The 19630-nt window shown below is 38.4% G+C and overlaps 1 long non-coding RNA gene across 1 annotated transcript in view; it reads left to right on the top strand.

Moving 5' to 3' along the window:
* The first annotated feature begins 1800 nt into the window (after positions 1-1800).
* Positions 1801-19630, top strand: part of LOC133269956 (uncharacterized) — a 50837-nt gene continuing 33007 nt past the window's right edge. The window contains exon 1 of the long non-coding RNA XR_009743629.1: positions 1801-2077. This is a non-coding gene — a long non-coding RNA (uncharacterized LOC133269956). The remainder of the gene's footprint in view (positions 2078-19630) is intronic.

Raw genomic sequence — 19630 nt, 5'->3', positions numbered from 1 at the left:
AGCTCTTCCTACAAGGACTAGATTTCACTAAACACTTCAGTCTGCTCACTGAAAAGCTGATGCTTCTAAAAGCAACACGAGTAAGGTTTGTTGCATTTTTTAAGCACTCAGTGTTTCTAGAAACTGGTACAGTCCTCTCCAAACTGTACTTTCTCCATACTTTTGCAGCCTACATAGGTTACTGCTTATGCTTTTACAGCATTTTAACTTGGAAACCACATACAAAAAAATGAAACGCTCAAGCAGCGTGTACTAGATTTAGAAGAGTTCAAGTAAGCACTTAAAAATAACTCTTGGATGCTGTACTTCATCCCACTATCACAGTTTCTGTACTAGAAGTACTCTTGAGGAGTGAATGAATTTTGTTTGAAGGCCAAATGCAGATAAGAGAACAAGACAGGCAATGGCTGTGGCAGGTTTTCTGTTTTGCTTTAGTTTCTCCCTGGTATAAATCAATGACCCTTGACAACATTCTTCAGTGCTGAGATTTTTGCATGTAGTCCTTCAATATGTCTGTAAGAAAACTGCCAAAACTCTCAACAGAGGCAAGACCGTTAAGTTGGTGCAATACGCAGTTATATGAAGGTGAAACTTTGGAGGGCTTTGATCTTAAACTTAGACATATCTCAGCAATGCTCCAGGGAAGTAGTGCATTTTTGGATGCAGTGGGTTGTTTTGGGTTTTTTTTGCCATCAACTAAAAAGATGTAATGTAAACTGTCTGAGCCAAATTACACCACGTTTTACTGCTTGGAAGCTGTATTGCCATCATGCTTTCATATATCACTTATGCTATTGTCTCTTTTTTCCTACTCATCCCAGTACAGTAAAAAAACCCAAAACCTTTTATGAAGCTTTTCTACTGGTTTATCAATAATCTTGCTTCTGTTCTGCTCAGTCCTTCTCTTTCTTCACGGACAGTGCCTCCTCCACCTCAATTTCTGATTACCTAGTTCATTACCTAGGTGCAGTATTTTGTTGGTTTAGATTATATCCTGTCAGTTTTCCTGGCAACTAATTCCACTTCAGAGGTTCAATATCATGTCAAGAGACACTTTGAGAGGGTGTTTTCAGTTGTTTGGGGAATCTGGGTCATGGGAGTTTGGGGCATCATTTTCTCTACAGCCCCATTTTCTCATAACCCCAGAAGGGCTATGCTAGCATGAACAGCAGTGCCGCATTTTCTTGGGGGGGGGGGGGATGGGTGTGGAAATCAAAAACTCCTTATCCAAATTATAGTTGATGTTATAGCATTAAAATTAAGTAAGACCATAGTTAATAAGAATATCTCATGTACACATTAAATTTTAAGGGGTATATTCTCCATCCATTTAATGTGTGATTATTCCTCTTTGACATTAATTGGAATTCTGTGTAAAGGCTGAAGAGAGACCATCAGTGGTAATGTGAATTGAAAGAAATCTTTGCTATAATGCAGCTTTTAAAGAAAGAGTCATTCAAGCAACACTGCTGCAGTACCCAAATATTCTGTGTCATTAACGACTGAAGAATCCTCAGGGCTTTAGAAATTATGTAGTAGGATGGTATAACCTACTGTTGCTACATGAAGACATCAAATAAATACTATCAGCTAATACTTTTACATAGCAAATATTTGAAACTGCTACATGAGATGGAACGACCTCTGTTGCAGTCTCACAGCTCACCACAGTGAACTGAGAATGGATAACTTCGATATGGTTTACATCACCTATGAAAAATGACTGGAAAATTGACAAAAAAAAGATGTTAGCTCCTGACTTGTACATCTTAGTCAGTGGAGCTAGAGACAAACTATGAGAACAGCAAGGTCTGACTGCTTCCTTATGCAACCGGGAAAAAAAATCTCTCCTTCTGTTGACAGACAGCTCTGTGCTCTGTCACTGCAGTTCAGCTGGAAAAGGCAGAAACAGGGAATACTGAAGTGCAGCTCGCTTCTCCTTGCTGCTCCTAGATGGCTCTGACTGCTACTGCTGCACTTTGTACAGCTGCGTACCAGCGTCCTCTCGCTGGCTCCCTGATGTGGGTCCTGCCTGTGGGTCTACATAGCCATGGCACAGACTGAAGCCTCCCTCATGGTAAGGCTTTCTAAGATCTTTCTTTAGGGAGAAAAGATAATCTATAATGTATTCTATTCTCTCAAAGGTTCTTCCTTTGCTAGGATACCTATAGGTGTTATTATTCTTTTTAAGCAGTTTTCCTAAATGGGGATCACTGCTCTGATTTCATTTACCACACAGCCACACCAGCCGTGGTGTAGCACCAGAGAGAAGAGCATGGGGTAGATGCTGAAACTGGCTTTACTGTTGAGAGAAATACTAATTTATCTCAACTTTGCTGACACTTTCCTCCTTGAAAGGCAGTGCTTCAGCACTCACTTCTGTAGGGCCCAAAGTGACAGCCCTCCTTCATTATAAAGGGTGTTAAAACAGTGGAAATAACAGCCATGTACACCCTCAGAAGAAAAACTGGTGCTTCTGATATGCCTTTTTTTCTGTCCTAGTTTAGTTCTTTAAGTGACGCTTTATTCTCCTTCTACTTGATGAAATGCATTCACAGAAGTTAACTCTATTTTCTTAAGCACACACATAACCAAACCAGAATTTGCTTAGAGTAAACATTTGTTTCCTTTTTAAATGGAGCTAATTGGCAATTAGCATGATCTAATTAATGGCAGTGATTGCAAATTTACACCTTCCCTAAAAATTTATTCCAGGAAACAAATAGTTGTTTCTAGTCTTTCTTGATGTAAGAAAGCCAGGATGAGGCACAGCCATTTGTGTCTTGAAAGAAATGATTGCAAAGGGGGTAGATTTGCATTTGTCATCATGTGTTAATTATTCCATGTTAAATGGCAACCAATTAAATAAATACAAAAGAGGACCAAAGCATGTGGACTAGGCAAGATTTTCACTGAAACAGGAGAATGTTCCCACATGTTGGAAAGCATCAGTCAAATGTAAGTGTGAGAAGGTGGTGGGACAGGAGGGAGGGACTGTGGTATGTTTTACTTTGAAATGTTTACAGCAACCAGATTGGGACTTATGTTGACTACTGCAAGGTTTGCATTATGGTAAAGAAGTGAGAAATTGAGCGTTATCAAAGTTCATTTAAAAAAAAAAAAAGGAAAAATAAAAAGCAAATCTAGTCCTAGGATTATAATATAGCATGGCTTGAGGTCTGAAGAATACAATTTAATGAGATTGCTGTCTCACTCAGTTTATAGTAAGGCAGGTAAAGAGACTCCCTGGTAAAACAAAACAGGCAGAGAACAGAAGAGAATACAAGAGAATTCTCTTGGAAGAGAAGTATTCTGTATTGCTCTGTGGACTCTGAAGGTTAGCACAAAGTAAGAAGCAAACAAGGGGGAATATTTTCCTGGTTTTGCCTGGGTTGTGAGAGCAGCTATGACTCTGTGCACTTTTTTTCCACTTGAAATTCTTGCATCACTTTCTAGCTCTCAAAATGGCATCTCATTTTCATTCCCAAGTTTCTGTATTAGCTGTTCTTCAAAAACGCTGTGGTAGAGTTGTGTCATAAATTATATCACTGAATTGATCCAGTTTATCCCACTAACTCCATGAGAATATTTAAGTTCTCGTCCAAGAAATGGCATGGAAACCTTCATGATGGGCAATGCGTGCACCATGTATGCTAAATTACAAACCCTCAGTGCATAAAGCTTAGAGTTCTGAGAAACTGTGTTTAAGCCCTGGAATGTCCCCTGAAGAATGAAGGAGAGCACCACTGCCTGGGCGGATAGTGAGAGTATGGTAGCGAAAGACAGATAAGATGTAAACAAACTTTTACCCCCAAAAGATATATTTTGGGGAGGTCTTCCACTGAAAACACCTGAGTCCACTGAAAACAATTCCTGGATTTTTTTTTTTTGTCACAAAAGCATCGAATTGTAAAAATGCATTGCCTGAAGTTTAATATGTTGACTTCTTTCAGGAAAGCAAATTTCTATCCTTTTACACCAATGTGGTAATTTATACAGTGCTTAAAAGACTATAGGCAGCGAATTGTACTTTAAACGAAGGATGAACTTTTACATCTGTTGTATCAGAACTAGATTCTCTCTAAGAATGTAAGTCTATCTTTATAAAGCTTACACTAAAAAAAAGAAAAAAAGGATAAATCCTTGACAACCCTATTTTTCAGCATCCACTGAATAACTCCTAATGTGTCTCACTAAAGGTTCTTGTGCTTGTCTTGGAATATGTTGCTATTTTGTCAGTACCTTTAATATTCATGCAAAACCCTCAGTACGTGAAGCTGCAAGGAAGCAAACTCTGTATTTTTGAATACTTGCTGAAACTTGGTTTTTGCTTTGTGCTTCCAGTGGTATTATTCTCTTCTGATTACTGTTCCTGCTGCTTTTAGTTGCCACCTCTGCATTTTAAGCATAGTGGAAACTATGCAACATTGTGCATTGTTCTTTTTTTAGCCAGTATAAAGAATCAGGTAAGTACAAAAGTACTTGCTATGATTTTTTATGAGTTTGTTACAGTTTTGGAGTGCAAAGTAGCTTAGGTTTGGCAGGCTTTTCAGGTGAAATGTAGCTGTATCTGAACTCAGAATTTCCTGAGCTTGGTAGATCATATTCTCATAATGTGATTCAGTAAGGGTACTCTGGGGTATGCATGCTCGGAGTGCACATATTTGTCTTCCTTCACTGCTATTTGTATAGCTTCTTTCAGATTTTTGCAGGATGACAGTGTTTGCATTTGGCCTACTTTAGTTATTATTAGATTCTTTCTGTGAACCGTAATTGACTCTTTTCTGAGATGCCATGTAAGACCCCCGAAGTCTTTTACATGTGTGATTTAAATATTTGATTTCTTCCATTAGTTTGTCTGTATGCCCTGTTTCACTCTTCAGCAACAACCTCAAATATTTTCAAGTCCCCTAATCTTCTGTAAAACTACCGAAAACGAGCAGTAGTACCTAGTGAGAAACTAACTGGGTACTGTCAATCAGGTACAGTGGTGCTAAAGTTCAATAATAGCATCTTGCCAAGACTTCCAGCAACATGGTAATGTAGCAAGAAGGGATTAGGCAGGATGGAAGCTGATCATGCTCCAGCTATTTCGCCAACTCAGTGAAATGGTGAGGCATCGATAGTTTGACCAATGTTGTCAGCTGAGTATTTTCTTCATATACCTGTTATGATTTTAATATCAGCCAAATTCTGCTATATCATTGCCTTGTTTTATGGTGTCTTTTGAACATTAATTTCTGTGCTACTTAATAAATTCCTTCCACAACCACCATCCAGGCCTTGGGGCCAAAGTAGAAGGTATGAAATTATGTAAGTAGTAGAGAACTGCTTGTGTTGCAAAATCAGGGTGGGAATCCAGCATCAGCATTAATTGAATGCAGGGATATTTTTGGAATTTGGGGGAAAGGCAGGTGGTGGCAAGAGAGGAAGAATTCCAGGTTATTGATTTCCTAATTACAAGCAGGTCATGTCAGACACTAGAATCAATAACTTGTTCACCCACATTTCTGCGTGACTGGAAAATACTGTGAGTTATCACGGTGTGTATTTTTATTTAAACAGCAGAGTAGATGACCTTACATGAGGGTCAAAGCTGGTGAGCTGAAGTATGTTGCAAGTGAAATTTCAAAGGGATATGTGCTAGCTAGTGAAATTATATTTTCACGTGATTAAGCAATTTTAGACAAGTACTGTAGCCAAGAATCAAAATGGAATATTTTTCCCCAAGTGATTAAGCACAGACTCTTCACACTGTAAAAATATTTCTCCAAGTTCGTTCAAGCATCTAAACATCTGACTGGATGATAGCCAGAAGCTAACCGAAAAAACCTGTGCTTGTATAGGCTGGAAGCAATGAAAAAACTATTGCTGGAATGTGTAGTTTTGAGAAAATATCTAAGTCAGTTACTCTTTAAATACAGTTTATTGGAGTCTCTCTCTTTACGCTTTTAACTAAAGTTGCAGGACAGCATTCAACAACTGGGAGGAGAAAGCATAAATACTCAACATGCATTCTAGAAATCATCTTATGATGAAAAAACCCAGACCACTAAACCTGCTTTAGCAGGCTCATGTACATTCATGCGGTCACAAAAAGATTAAAATATGCCAGTGAATACTGTATTCTTTCTTCTGTTGGACATCAAATAGGCATTGTGTTCATGGGGAGACTGAAGCACTCCAAATTCCAGTGCATCAGTCAGGTGCCAGATGTTTCTCTGTATGAGAAGCCAAATTTTCATTTTGACATGGAGTTTTTTCTTTTTTTTCGCTGATTGCTGAAATTTTAGAGAACAGAACAAGTTGGACACTGACAGTTCTGCAAAACAGGGACTGTCTTGCTGATCTGAAAAACTGAACACAACACTGCAAATACCTGAGTCACCTTTTTCAGGTTGCTAGAGGTATCTTGCTCAGGAATGGTGTAAGTGGAGATGCATTAATTTACTCTCAGCCACCAGAATTGAACCTGCTTCAGTTCAGACACTGTTTGCATTAAAATGTTGTTGTGCCTAGCCTAATAAATCCTGCTTCTTAGGGCTCTTTTGATAAGGGATAGAAGTTAAGCCTGTTCTTTTCACTAGGACCTCAATATATTGAAATCTTCAAACTGGAGAAGTGCTGAGCTCACTACTTACTCCAAAACTTTGCTCAACAAAAATAACCAGCTTTGCAACAATTCCTCAAGTTTTGGTTTATACAGTTTTTTACAGGATAATTTGGGTTGGATCCTTAGGAAAGTTGGAATAATGCAGGGATATGTGTGTTGTCTCACAGACCAAGCCTACTCTTGCCAAGTCAATGAGCATGACAACTGTGATTGCAGTGAGGATTTGGCTGGCTCCAAAATAGTTGAAGCTGACAGCCAATATGGAACTGAAGCACATCTGCCTCATTCAAGGAGGAGAGCTGTTCAGGAAATTAATATTGGTGTGTACTATATTTTAGGAATTAACTAGCTGTGATGAAGAAAACATGGATATAAGACAACAGGTGCAAAGCAGAGAGGTTTTATGCTGTGAAGAACAGGCTTGCTAGAACAAGTATTCTGTATTGTTGCTGTTTGTACATTATGGCTTGACTTGTATCATCTGACTGTTTGAGTTATTTTGTTCACTAGTTATATCGCTTGCAAATTTAGGAAAACCAAATTTAATTCTTCAAGGCCCTGAAAACTATAGCTTAAAGAAAGGATTTGCTCCTATGCTTGAAGTGAAATAGTATGTGCTTAAATACTCTGTTGAATTGGATCCGGAATGTTCAGCATCTCAGACTCAACTTAGGGAAATTAATTCAATTTATTACCAATCAAATCAGATTAGCAGAAATAAAAAACAAGTCTGAAACCACCTCCACCTCATCTTCCCAGGCTCAATTTCACTCAAATTCTCTACCTCCTCCCCACCCCATAGCAGCACATGGGGACATGGAATGGGATTGTGGTCAGTTTATCACACATTGTCTCTGCTGCTCCTTCCTCCTCAGGGGGCCATTCCTCACACTCTTCCCCTGCTCCACTGTGGGCTCCCTCCTACAGACTTCTTGTTCACGAACTGTGAAGTGGGGGTCCCCTCCATGGGGTGCATCTTTCAGGAACAGGCTGCTCCAACATGGGTCCCCCACAGCGTCACAAGTCCTGCAGCAAACTTGCTCCAGTGTGGGCTCCTCTGTCCATGAACCACTGGTCCTGCCAAGATCCTACTCCAGCATGGGCTTCCCATGGGGTCACAGCCTCCTTCAGGCATGCCCCTGGTCCAGCATGGGGTCCTCCACAGACTGCAGGGGGAGATCTGCTCCACCATGGACCTCCATGAGCTGCAGGGGCACAGCCTGCCTCATCATGGTCTGCACCAGGGGCTGCAGGGGAATCTCTGCTCTGGCACCTGAAGTGCCTCCTGCCCTCCTTCTGCACTGACCTTGGTGTCTGCAAGTCCTTTCTCTCACATATTTTTGCTCCTCTCTCTGGCTCCCATTACTGTTGCACAAGTAATGTTGGGTTTTTTTTTACCCTCCTTAGCTATGTTATCCCAGAGGTGCTCTGGGATAGGCTGATGGGCTCAGCCTTGGCCATCAGTGGGTCCATCTTGGAGCCGGCTGCTATTGAATCTGTTGAACATTGGGGAAGCTTCAAGTGGCTTCTCACAGAAGCCATCACCTGTGGCCCCCCAGCTATCAAAACCTTGCCACACAAACCCAACACAACAATTTTATTTTTTCCTTAGGATATAAAAGATCAGCATACTTTAAGATTAATAGAGCTTCTGAATTGCATGGGAAGGAAGAAAACAAATACAAAGAATTGAAAATGTGCTGTAAACTTGTTTACCAACCTACTCAGCTATTGGTTTTAACATATGAAAATATTATTTGTAACTTATGCTTCTTGCCATCGGCTAAACCTCTAGCATATCGAGAAAAGCAAGGAAGTAAGTGGAGAAAAACTGTTATTGTAGCTCTGGGAAACAGATCAAATTATATCTAGAAACGTAATTGTAGCACATTTCATATGTGGGGGGACTCCTAGGTTTCCTGTGCTCTGCTGCACTAACTAAAAAGTTGTCTTTAATATGAGATCTGTGTCTAAGTTAATGTTTAAAATTAACTTTGCTATTTACAGAATGTTTAACCTAAAGATTTTTCTAACAGCTATTTTAGCCATCTAAAATATTAGATACAAACAGTGGAGAAAACCTGAAATGCTCATAAAAATTGTTTTTTAATTTGAAGAAAAAAGGGATGAAATACAGATGGAAAAATATGTGAGCTAAAGCAATGACTAGGCACTGGAAATTCTGAGGACAAGGACGTGAGGATGGCAGGAGAGGACAATGCAGTGAACACAGGCAGATGCAGCTTGGGGAATGCAGCCTTGAATTGGCAGTGGAGGTGGTTCAGTTGTGAAGGAAGGATAGCTATTGCTAACAACTGCTCCTCTTTTCCATGGAGCATTGCCAGATAGTACAACCTGGGTTATGAATTACATGCCCTTTAACCAAGTGTCTCGTCAAAGACCAAAATTCTTTTCTTAGGATTGCAAGGTTTTTTATTGTTATTTAATCTGGAGAAGTGACACTGGAATGGTGTTGCACTATGTTGTCACTTCATGAAAGTCTGCAGGTGGGAAGTTGAAGCCCATAAGTTAGATTGACTCAATAGTCTGAGGTGTCTGGAGACATGCTAAATAATGGTGTTTAAAATATCTGTATTAATTGAATAATATTACAAGGATATTGCTGTTATGTAGTGATTTTGACCTGAGTGATCCAGAAAAGTGTCAGTTAATAAGCTCCATGTGGTGATCAAAGACTGGCACCCCTTTCACTTACCAGCTCAGCATTAGTAGTGATCTGATCCCATTTTTGTAGCTTTTATTTTGGAACTTTGAGGGAAATTCTCTGATGTTGCTGGTTTGGAAGGCATTCAGACATCTGAAGCTGGAGATAGACATCTGCTGTGCTGAAAGCCTGAACAGGGAGATTTGCTAAGCAAAGCAGATCAAACTGTGGGCTAGAATCCTGTTCTTGCTGAAGGTCTAATAGTACTCATGGCTGGCACTGAAGTATTTACAAAGACAAAGAAGCCATTGAGGACATTCTGTCTGGATTTAGGCCAGGTCTCTTTCTTTTAATGGCCTTCCTTTCTTCTCTCTTCTCCTGAGTTTCCTTTTATCTGGCTATTGGATCATGGCTAGAAGTCAGAGAGGATGGGCCTAGAGCCAGGAGAACATCCGTATGAGCACTAGCAGAATCTATCCTGCAGAATGAACATTATGAAGCAATGCTGCAAGTATAAATTGAAGAGGCTTGTCTGTGACCATGACCAAGTAGAACACTATAGAGCTCTCATGAGGTTCAGCTGGCCTTATGCTGTCCATCTTGTCCGTGTACATGAAAGTTCTTATCATACACAGCCTGATGTTGGAGATTTTCTTTTGCTCTCAGTTTGTTTACAGCTAATTTCATTAAGTGATTTTTTTTGTTTGTTTGTTTTGTTAAGACAATGGCCAAGGAAGAATTCATTATTTCCTCTTGTAAAGTTCTCTCTCTCCCACCTTTCCATCTAGGCATAGTTGTGATACAAATCTGTCACGTTTCTGAGTCCTAGGGTGTCTAATTAAAAAATGCTGATGATATTCTTAAGCCAGGACTCCATAAATACAAAACTCCTTAAATAAATTCTGATGATCATTTTTAAAAAAAAAAAGCTTTTCCTAAAAGGTTATCTAATTGCTTTCCTACTTGCTGTCTATTGATTTTACTACTATATTTCAAGTAATTCTTCATCTAATTATCTCTAAGCACTATAATTATGGCCAATTATCATAATACATATGTTGTATAATTTCATTATATTCATTGGTGACTCGAAATCCAAGCTGATACAAAGATGAAAGCAGAGTCTAGACCATTATGTTTTGTTCCACTCCTGTGGGAGTCTGATGTAAGGCACTCTCCCTAATGTCATGTGAAAGAAGGTGCACTTCTATAAAACAGCTTCTCTCATAGAAGATGAGAGATGTGGTGGGTAACCAAGTAGCCAGGGCACCAAAGCAGACCTGAGAATTGCAGGTGTAGTCACAAAAAAATAATCCTAAAGTTTCTGTTGCTTGATCATCAAGAATGACATTAGATTACCTGAATTTATCCATAAATGTAAGCCTTTCAGAAAGCAATTGAGTAAAACTTAACTTGGGTTCCTTCAGAAGGGAATGCAGAGCACCTGCCTCCACTGACAGGAAAAGGGTCAGGGGGGTTTTGCTAACTAGATTTCCTGGTAAGATTAGAAAACTAAATTCAGATGGGATTAATGCTCCTTTTCTCCTAAGGGTTCAAGCAAAGAAACAAATTTCCCTAGATAGAGCTTCTCAAGACTGGTATACAGTCTTGTGACTTTCATATCTCCTGTGATTTTACCCAAGTAAGGCACACTATGTTTCAGTTTATTACTAAGATGACATTATCCTGTATTATTTAGTTTCTGGACAAGGTCTTCAACTAACCTGCCTTCATCAAGGTATGTCTATAAGAAGCTCAATCTCTTATAATTCTGTAGGAAGTGTTTGTTCAGCTACTCAGTGATTAGGAGGATTAATGATATAATGTTACATATTTTATAGAAACACTTCAGATACCTCCAAAATAGGCATCCAATGCCATTTTAGATGGCTGGGTTATCACGCCTACTCTTTGCTTGCTGCTTCAAAGCAACTTGACTCTCTCCTGTGTACTGCATCCCATTGCCATTCCTGCATGGATGTCACTTATACCCTAGGATGTCTCAAATGTCGCTATACAAACACATTTTATCACCTTAATCTCACCTTTTCCAGCTTGAACATAAATATTTAATTTTAACAATGCAAATTGGTGTGAGATACTGCCACTGAGATGTTCCAACTTCAACAAAAATACTTCCAAGCATTGTTATGTCAGATGGAAACCTATAAGCAAAACTTCTAAAATGTTGTTTAGTTTTGAGTTGTTTGTTGTTTTGAGGGGTTTTTTTTGCAACCCAGAATTGAAAAAGCAAGTCCTTAACAAAGCAAAGCAATATTATCATTGCAAGCCAAACACCTAGCGTAGTTATTGAGCAAACAGGATAATTTTGGTACTATTATGGTGTGTTGTATTGTATCTCAGAGAATTTTGGTATCATTGCTTTAAATTTTATCTGGAGTCTATAGAATGTGACAATTTCAGCCTGTAATGAATTATCTCCATTGGAAGATAATTTGACAGTTTTATAAACTGTCACATCCATAATTTCAATGATAAATTAGAATGTTCACACAAAATATCTTGAACTGAAAAGCAGTGGTCTTCAAATTTAGTTAAAGCAACAGACTTCAGGATTTTATGCTCCCTTGCACAGAAAGTGCAACAAAATTGCTGCCTTCTCTCAATTACCTGCAGAAGATACTACTTGCGTAATGTGCTACCAAGTTTGAAGTTAGCACAATACAGTATGTTTAGGAGGAGAAAAGCGAGTTTTCATGAAAGAAAGTTGGTGTTTTTTTCATAAACATTAAAAAAATATATAATTTTGTAACCTGAAGTATTTTGAGGAGAAAACTTATCCTCTGTAGAAATGTTTGATTAATCTAAACCAATTCTCCTCTGACAAAAAAAAAAAATCCAATGGAAAACTTGCAATCATTTCCGCCTTGTGGTGCTTTGTTGGTTTAGTGTCTTTACCATATTGCTCTGCTAATTACAGCAACACTCAGTTCTGTTGCCACAAAGTATAATAAATCATGTTTGGAAAGGTATCTGCAAAGCAGATATTCCTTCCAAGTTAAAAAGTCAAACATCTAGACTTCATTTGACAGCAGATACATGTTTCTCATTTCTTACTACGTTTCTAATATAAACTACAGGCTTCTTCAAAAGCTCAAACTTGACCCCGGGAAATCTCTTTCACCCTTGTATGCTCATCTTTTGGAAACGTGCACTACAGAGATGTGTTCATAGAAAAATAAGAAAGATGTTATAGTTTTTTGTGATAGCATTTAATCACCCCCCCAAAAAACATGCTCCTATCTAAGATAACAAGAGTATTGTCATTGCTCTCAATGAAGCCAGAAGCAGGATGTCAGACTGAATTTAGCTGCTATTTGTTAAATGAGGTCTGTAGCTTTTTGCAGATTATTCAGAATCAACTCTAAAGTCAAATCTCTGGTTTGCTACATTTTACTGACAAGAAAGAATTACAAAACTTGAAGCACTAATGAAAATATTTAATTTTATTTTTTTTTAAAGAAAATCTAGTATGTTAGCAGGTCCAAAATAAACATTTTCTCTGTGGTGCTTTTTCTTTTCTGAACTTGAAATTTGAAATTATACTTCATATCACTTAACACAATGTTTCCATACTAACAGTTAAAAGCTCTTATAATAAATTGACCAAAATTTTACAATCTACTGTGACATTTTTTGCCTTTGGCAATTTTTTAAATGGATGCATAAATATATAGACATCTTGAATGGTCTTTTAATGGCTGTAAATTCTCTTGAGCTAATTCAAGGGTTATTTTGCCTCTGTAAATGTCTCCTGCTGATGTCAGGGGCCCTCAACCCAGCTCTGTTTCTCTAACCTGGCAAAGCACTTAAACTAGTGTTTAACTTCAAGCACAGGAATAGATAACGGGTATTAAAAGGCTGACCTTGTGTGTAAATAATTTCTAGGCTATCTATCAGCTCCTTAGAGGAAAGGAATTAGCTTCAAAATATCCTGAGACTTCCATAGCTTCAGGGGCAAAGTCACACAAATCAGTAAGACCTGGTGTGTAGTAGAAAAGAGGTCAAAGATTCCAGTACAGAAAGTTTCAGTGCTAGAACACAAAATTTATTTGTGACCTTGTAGAACATTATCAGCAGAACAGATAATGCTGAAAATATTGCATGAGGTGCAACTATAGCCAACAAATTCAGGAGATAGTCGATAGTTTTGTTTCAGTTTAGATGCAGATTTTATTTAATTATTATTCAGTAACTTACAGGGAGCATTTCTCAGTTACATTATTTGACTAAGATGATGTGGCCAAAGTCAGCCATGATAGAATTGCTTAAAATTTGTCATGACTAAGAACTATGTAGATTTGGGATTTTTAGCAAGCAACACGGAGAGACAGGCTAAGCAAAAGCCAGTGTAACCAGAGGAGAAACCAGTAAGGTAAGAGGGTGCGTGGTGTTGACTCCAGCAAACACAACAGATAAAAGGAGCATGTTGATCTTGGGCAGCAAGTCATTGATAAAAGTTGGTATGAGAGCTATTTTTAGCCTGCAAAGACAGGTGGAAAAAGTATACTGTAGACAGCTGGGAAGATCTCTGCCCAGAAGGCCCTGAAACAAGAGGTCACAATGGAAATGGAAATGGACAGGTCTGATTCTTCTTTAGGTCATCTGTGTCCTCAGCAATTCCAATCACTTCCACTTTCCTTCACTAGGATTTAGCATCATCTTCAAGCAGATTGAGTTACCTTTCAGTCCAGCATTAGAAGTCTTGCAAAGTTTTAGCTAGATCTGAATGTCCCCATTCTATTCACTACAGCTCAGCAAAAATATTTTGATTTTAGTTGGTGAGTCCATGCACATTTGTATTATTGTCTTCTAGATAAACTAAGGACATTTGCATCATTGCAAAAATAAAAATTTTAGATTTTACCTATATTTTTTGCTTATTTGTCTACTAAACTCAAACTCAATTGTAAAAATATGGTAAATTCTTAATACAGTAAGAGTTTACCTAGAAAAATCGATGCTGAAGTATGACAGGAAAGAGACTCATATAAGTAGTATGACTTTGCCATGTACTCAAGCATTTTTGGAGCCCAGAGAGTACATTAAAAAGTGACAGATTCATGTAGTTTAGCTGGTGATTTATAAAGTTTGCTAGCTGATTTAATAGAGTGCTAGAAAGCGTTGTTGTTCAACCAAGTAAAGAGAATCATAAAATGGTAATGAATGTTATGACAGTTCATGAATATTTCATTTGGGGTCTCTTTCAGATGCCTGTTAGTTTATCTCAAGATCTAGGAGTATATTGCATATAAATCTGATACAGGGTAGAACTGCACAATATGCCAAGAGACAGAGAGGAGAGGGCTGAGAGAGCAAAGTGTGTTTGAACAAGTGTCTCAAAAGCACTATATCTCAGTTAAGTTTTCTACTAAGCGGTCATGAATTGTAAAGTATCTATGGCAGAAAGCAGTGGTCTTATATTTCTTTATTTGCTATTTGAACATTTACAAACAACAGGTAGGTTTTTTCATGCTTGTCATCTTTACCAATGACTTCTGAGAGTACTGGTTTATTGTAACTTTGAAGGTAAGCTTTATTTGAAAAGACCAACTGAATTCTCATATCATCAGCTTACACACGCTGACCAGAGCAATGTACAGTGGGGACAGACACTTGTGATAAGGTAAATCTGTAACAAAGACTTCCATTTTTTCATCTTTATCATTCTGAAGTGGTGAATTCTCTATGCTGCTTTAAGTCTTGCATGGGTATGTTTGCCCCCTAATCAATTAAGTATTCCATTGTTAATTTTGTAATAGGTCTTGAATACTTCAAATTCTTTCTGTGTTCTAATGCCAAACATAGTAAAAAAAAAAAAAAAGTTTTGTCCATATAACCTGGTTTTCACTGCCTTTTGATGCACACAAGCAAGACGGACCTGCCTTTTCACAGGAGCACTGTACAGCATGAGGTGGAAATTCTTCTCTTTCCATTTCCTTGGTTGTTTCTTGTGATAAACCCCCTTAGAACAATGGACTTGCAACTTCATGCAGCCTGAAGGCTTGCACAACTCAAGGCAATGAAAGAGCAATGTCTGAGAACAGATCAGCAGCAGTGCCACGTTAGAAGTTCAGTTTAATGAGAATTACTCAGAAAAGGTGAGAACAAAAATGAAGGACTTGAAGGGGCTTACTCAGTTAGTTTGCAGGTTTTTGTAAGCGCTTGCATATGAAACTAGACTGAATCCCATCCCACAGTCTGAAGGCTCTGGGATGAAGGGTCTTGTATTAGCCCATGATCCAAAATTCAGCTTCATTTTTCTATCTTGTAGGAAAGATGAGCTTGTACCTGCAGATGAAAATGCACTATTTGCAATGAATTAAAAGGAAGGTGGTAGAGAGATTCTTTGCTGCTGACTGTATCTTGGCACAACTTTGTACCACTTGACACCATCTGAAAGACAGTAAGAAGGGAACGGCATTTCATGAAAGCTGCAGGGCTTTGCAGTCTGTCACACTTGTTGAATCACTATTTATGAAGGGGTACAATTCAGTATTAAAATCTCCGTAGCACAAATCATTGCTTACTTTCAGTAAAAAGCCTAGAAGTCCATAAATGAGTCTGCTTTTACCAAATTAATTGATACTGCAATACAAACAAAAATGCACAGTTTCCCTGTATAGTTTACTCCATTTCATTATAACCAGCATAGGTAACTGGTGCAATCTCACACAGGTAAGCCCAAATATTTTTTTTTTTTTAATTATTATTGTCACATGTTGGACAGTAACACACTGAACAAACAGTGTGCACAAAGTTTTCAGTAGCTTCAAAGATAGCTTGATCTATATTTGCAAGATGGACAAAGAAGTCTGAAAATATCTGTGAAGAATTGTTTGTTCTACTCTGGCTTGTGTCAAGGTCTGCTCTGCAACCCAGAGAGAGAAAGAGGTATGCTGTCCTAGCAGATTTGACTTATGTTTACAGTAATTTGTTTGGCCAGTGTTTATTACTTAATAATCAATCTTTATTATTACATTAATTCTAATTGGGATATGTGAAATATGTAGTGCATTGACCACATGACATCAGTTTACTTCCTGAATAATTTAAGCTATTTCCTTCTAATACCTTAGGCTGCAATATCATTACTTTTAGGCTGTCCTAATATTCCAGTTATATTGATGTTATTTCACTTGTTATTACCTTCTTGACAGGAAATTGTTTTTCAAATATGGAAATCTTGCTCAAATATTTCTAGATGACAGAATCCTGCATTAGTTTCTAATGCATCATAATAACAAAACAGGGCAACACAGAGCAGATAATTTGTTTTCTAACCTGTGCCAGGCTTCACAGTGCAGGGACAAAAGATGCCAGAAGGAGAATTTTGGTCTGTATATTTTTTATATATTCTTATGCATTTGCCAAAATTCAGGGAATAATCTTGCTGATAATACAGAGGCAGCAAACACACAACCCTTAAATGGACAGAGTGATTTATCTCACTTCATGATCCTTTGTAAGCAATATGTATCGCTCCTGTGAGCCTTCTGCTTAAAGAATTGTAAGAAATATATCTTACTATTACTTTTATTGATAAAACAGACCAAACCACCTTAATTCATTCTTCATTCAGAGTCTTTTATCACAGGGTGGTTGTGATTAGGATTCTGATCACCCTGTGTGCCACTCTGAGATTGAGAGTCTCTATCTACTCATCTATTATTCTTCATGAAGCAAAGCTCCAGTGTACCATCTGTTTTCTTACTGAGTCTTGCATGTAGCTGCAAGGAGCTCATCACCAGAGATTGAGTCTGGCAAGCAAGCTCTAGATTTGCTTAGAGATAGCCAAGCATTTGCTGCTATTGGTCTGTTTATGTTTCAGGTGAAAATAAACTACTTTTCTCTGACATGTTTTAATTTATATTTTGATCTAGTATTTATTTACATTTAATTTTAACTTAATTTCTATTGCTCATAATTGATTTTGGGGTTTTGTTTGCTTTTTTCCAACCCAAAATCAATTGGTAAAAGACCCCAGAGCCATAAGTAAGCATGCTGTATAGCTTTAATTGAGGACATGTCTTATATCATAATACAACTTGAATTAACAAAGGCTGTTTTATGCTGATGATGTCTGCCCCTTTTGACAGAAGAAACAGAGATGGTTTCTGGTATGCTCATGCTCAGACAAAAATTGGTATCAGCAACCAACTGAATATACCTCAATATCATCATCCCATGATTGCTCTTTCTTAACCAGGTCATATAATCACCATTGCTTTATTTTAAGAATGTAGGATTGAAAGCTGAAGCACCCAGGCATCACAAGTTTACATTAAGTTGTACAAGATTGAAAGGCAAGGTGCTGAACACTGCGTAAGGTTGGGATGTGGCCATCTCTAGGACATTGCACCATCCCTGCCCCATGTACCACTGTCTCCTACAATAAGAAAGTGTAGCTCTACCCGGCTCACTGCCACTGAGCTTTCCCTGCTTTCCTTGAGGCTTTTTTTTTTTCCTTTAAACTGCACAATGCTATTGGAGCTTCATAAGCTGCAGTATTTTATAATAGTCTGCGCTATTCCCCGAAGAGCAATAAAATCTAGCTTTTGAGGCTCCTCTTTTTGATCCATTATTTAGAGCCTAATTTGTGCTATCTGCAATCCCCACATCAGTGCCAGGGGTCCTGTAGTTCTGCAAACTCCCTTCAGGAGTAGACTAAAATCATAAATCCTTTTTTAGGAGGTATTTAGACATCATCGTAGTACAATTTTTTTACAATCTGCTCCTCTTACCACGCATTTGATTTTCATAGCAGAGAAGGCCTGTCTGAGGAAACAACTCTATTTCTTACTGACTATCAGCTTCCGGATTAAATTTTTACTTGGCAACAAAACTTTCTATCCCAAGATGATGGTTTGACCGTATTGGTCCTGGGCTCAGCTTAAGCAAACATTTGTGTTTGTACAAAACCTGGCTATTTTCCCCATATGCTCAGTAGGACTCTGGGAACTGAGCCATACAGGGTCAGCAAGATCTGAAGTCGTTAGCTCTGTGCAGATTCTACATAAAGCAATGCAGGTTATTAGACTATGTCAGTAGTAGAAAGGGAGTTTATTTTTATTTCATTCCTGTAAATGACAGCTTTATAATATGCACACACTTGGGCAATCAGTCTTTCTTTTTTCTCTCTTCCTCCTCACCCCCATTTTCCTTTTACAATAGGAGTCAAACCATTCTTTTCCTTAAGTATGCCAAGGCCTTTTTTCACTTCCATTGAATTCATTTTGCTATATATAATGTTTTGCCTGACATGGCAGCCCAGTGATGCCACATGGCAGTCTGATACTGCAATATGATTCATTCAAACGCCATAGCTGCACACAGTACTTGACAAAACTAGTCCCCCCCCAGCTAGTCTTTAGCCCAAGCAGCTTGCAGTCTAAGTGCTAATGATGCTGTGTGGTGAAAATCCAGAGTCATGGGCGTGCTGCTGGCAATAATTGTACAGAAGTATTGCAGGCTTCATATTTGCAGCACCAGGGAATTTTGTGTGGGCTTTAAAGCAGCTCAGAAGGCAACTTTGTTGAGTGAGAGAGTTAGAATGCAAGTTACACAAGAAGCAGCATAACACCCTTTTCTGCTGGGTGAAGGGTCCTTGCATAGGGGGTCAAGAAGGAGCACAGGGGTTTAGTTCCTACTTCAAAGATTACATGCATGTCTTGGATTAAGGAGTCCTTGAAACACAGTTCATCCAGAATGCTGCTCACAGGAATACCCTAGGGATATAATCTATAATGGTATATTACCTTGTTTCACCTCACAGGCCCTCTCTGAGAACCAAAGACAATCTTTTCTTTTTTTTTTTCCCTTTTCCATTATTTTTGACATTGAGTAGCTCCAGGAAGGGGGAGCACAAGGTTTCTCAAGGCTCCCAGAAGCCGCTCTTTGTAGCAGGAGCTAAGAATCATTGTGCATGTTACATAAATAGGTAGAGAGAACAAAATCCTTCAAAGAGAGCAGAGCCTGGAGATTAAAAATGGTAAATCAGAAATTAGTCAGCAGAAAGGTGAGATTTATTCAGGTACTTATTCAGCCATTGCCCTGGGCACTATATGATTTGATATCAGTATGAAAAGTGCAGATGGACCAAAAGAAGCTTATGGTCTGCAAGTCAGGTATGGTCTGAGAGACAAGAGCTGCTGCTTCTTTCTACCAGTGCTGTTTTGTGCCTCTCTCTTTGTGGTTGTTTTGTTTTATCTTCTTTCCAAAAGAGCTGTTATCTTCAACACCTTCTGAAGAAACATCAGTGTGATCTTATGTAACAGGATAAAACAGTCACTAACAGTGGTGGTTTGTCATGGAAATCGACAGACTAATAT

The sequence above is a fragment of the Pezoporus flaviventris genome, unplaced genomic scaffold, assembly GCF_033815535.1.
Source record: "Pezoporus flaviventris isolate CSIRO_AGI_PZ_B2104156 unplaced genomic scaffold, CSIRO_AGI_Pfla_v1 ptg000001l, whole genome shotgun sequence".
NCBI lineage: Eukaryota > Metazoa > Chordata > Aves > Psittaciformes > Psittacidae > Pezoporus > Pezoporus flaviventris.
The sequence above is the reverse complement of the archived record's forward strand: the minus strand, read 5'-3'. Positions and strand labels throughout refer to the sequence as shown.